The 2,618-nt window shown below is 49.0% G+C and overlaps 1 long non-coding RNA gene across 1 annotated transcript; it reads right to left on the bottom strand.

Moving 5' to 3' along the window:
* Window positions 1-1,377: 1,377 nt before the first annotated feature.
* Window positions 1,378-2,602, bottom strand: LOC127749213 (uncharacterized). The gene is made up of 2 exons (XR_008011023.1): window positions 2,238-2,602; window positions 1,378-2,160 (listed from the first exon to the last, which is right to left on the bottom strand). It is a non-coding gene; the product is annotated as an uncharacterized LOC127749213 (long non-coding RNA).
* Window positions 2,603-2,618: the final 16 nt, after the last annotated feature.

The raw sequence follows: 2,618 nt of genomic DNA, 5'->3' as shown, positions 1-2,618 counted from the left end.
TTAAAAGAGCCACGCGTCCGCGACCCCTCCAAACCCGGGCGGAACCGGCCAACTAAGGCAAACCCCAACCCCCTCGAAATTCCGCGCGTCACATCCCCCCCTACCTTATGAGGAGATGCCCTCATCTCAACCTTGACCAAAAAAATGCTAATTAGCTTCCCCTATCCCCCGGCCGAGAATCAAGAGAAAAACTAAGTGCGAAAGCGAAGTAGAGCGACGTCTACCTCGGTAAAACCCAATGAACCCCATGAAAATTAAGAGCCCCAAAATAAAGCCGCTAAAATTATCCTAAACCCAATTGATAAACGAACAAACAGTTCGAACAAAATGAAGTGAGAGACATCCGAAATGCTAAAGTACACTGTTCACTTACCGGCACTAAAACCCCCAGATATAGGGTTGCAAGCAATAGAATCACCCGACGGTCCTCCACGCTCTGTCCCCAGCAGCAGAAAATTTGAAAATAGCTTGAAAAAGAAGTCTCTCTCCATTCCCGTCATCACTCGGTACCTCGACAAAAGCAAAAGACAGAAATTAGCAAAAATACAAAACAGCAGTATTCTAATTGCATTACAAAAATAATTAAATAGTATCTATAACAAACTCAACCCCGGGAGTGGACAAATAGAAAACCAAACGGTTCCAAGGAAACAATAATTGTGATATCGGTTGAGCACAAATGTCGACTCACACCGAAACGCCTCTTTGTTAGAAATGAGACTGGGCAACCAAAATGCTCCCAAAGGACAATAGTGCACACACAGGAAACACTACCCTTACGTAGCTCCGAAGGGAGATCGTACCGCCGGAACGGTACCCTTCCAGCTAAGAGCCAAAACAGCGAAACAAAATCGCAGAACCTAAGCGAGAGACAAAGCTCCCCGAAGGAAAGTCGGATGAAGCCTGGTCTAGACATACAGGACAACACCGATGGCGTTGCACAAAGCAACAAAGCCCACCAGAAAAATATTCTGAAATCCCAAAATACAGAAACTCAAAGAGCGTTCACAAAACAAGAATCTAAAATTCTGCACAAGTTCCACACAAATCTAGTCCACTCCCAACGACCCACCTCAAACATCACCGCAGCAAAACAAGTACACTAAATGTACAAGACATAACTCACAAGTAACCTAAGAAAGGCCAAACCCCTTCCCAGCATAATTTGAAAAATAAAACCAGCAGCATCAAAAAGAAGAACAAACGCCGTAGGGCCCCACGTTGGGCGCCAAAATGTAACGTGCACTTTCTGTCAGGCTACTAAGTTGGCCTACTAGCTCAGTTTGAACCAAAATATGGTAGAGTGGCGTGAGTCTCTGGATTATTTTTATGGGCGCCAGAGATAAATACTATTATCTCTCCAAAATACATCACGAATACAATGTAGCAAAGTTTCTTTATTAAAACAAAGACTAGAGTGACAACACACAAGGCGATAAATAGCAGCTGGTCGATACAAAAGATATTACTAAAGGTGTTTCCCAAAACACACAGAAAAGGATGCCGTTCCAACAAGGACTAGATAACATAAACTTACATCAGAAGTTATACAAATCGAATATCTAGAACTAACTCAGAAAACTGACTGACAGTTAGGCAACCCCTTAAACACGCGCCGGGAGGGCAGGCAACCCAACCGGTCCGCGGACGGTACGTCATACGAAACTTCAAAAAGCGCATATCCCTGAAGGACAAAAACTAAACCCAAGTGCAACGAGGAGGGAGGGGGAGCCAGCCGGGCACGCCGCATACAACAACGTGCAAGGGCCTCGCCGACACCCGCGCCCTCCCCGAGACACCAACAAAGGAGTGAAGCAAAGCGCAAAAGTTAAACAGAACTGAACGTACCGCCGCGGAACCAGAAAGATACTAATTCATTGAAACGAGGTTACAGAAACCAAAAACTCACACGAGTAACAAATGCGGTGATGGAGAGTGCTTCCAAAACAACCGACCCGGCCCCGGCGGGGCGGGCGGAGACGACAACAACGTCACACACGTCATGCTGCCGGCGACGTCACGGGCGGACCGCCGGTGAATTTGAGGGCCTAGCCCACCTTCCCGCAGACCAGAGCGCAACAGCGCAGCAACGCCATAGGCGAGAAACCCAAACGGGAAAAGCTCAAAGTGAGTACCAAAACGCGGTAACACTAAAAGACCCTGTAAGGAACAGCAACATTAGCACTCGGATGTCTCACTAATAAATTAGGATTTGGAAAGTAACCCTTCGAACTCACCAAGCACAATGTGCGGGTGGTGCACGGATGTCAGAAAAACAACATAGTTGGCAGGTGCTTGGGTCTCTCCGAGGCAGACCCCTCAGACCGCTCTCTCAGCAGTGTCGCTCTCCGAGTGACCGAGGTCCAGCGTCCGGCCGCTGTCCCCCGCTCGCCTCACTCGCTCTCGCTCGCACCCATTGGCCCGGCCGGTCAGCTGACCCCTTCGTCTGCTACACCGGCCGCACCTGAGCTGGCGCTCAGGCGCTCAAAGCGGCAAAAGGTGGGAAAGTGACGCGCGTTCGAAATTTAAAAGAGCCACGCGTCCGCGACCCCTCCAAACCCGGGCGGAACCGGCCAACTAAGGCAAACCCCAACCCCCTCGAAATTCCGCGCGTCACA

The sequence above is a fragment of the Frankliniella occidentalis genome, unplaced genomic scaffold (assembly GCF_000697945.3).
Source record: "Frankliniella occidentalis isolate FOCC.00 unplaced genomic scaffold, Focc_3.1 Scaffold39, whole genome shotgun sequence".
Lineage (NCBI taxonomy): Eukaryota > Metazoa > Arthropoda > Insecta > Thysanoptera > Thripidae > Frankliniella > Frankliniella occidentalis.
The sequence above is the reverse complement of the archived record's forward strand: the minus strand, read 5'-3'. Positions and strand labels throughout refer to the sequence as shown.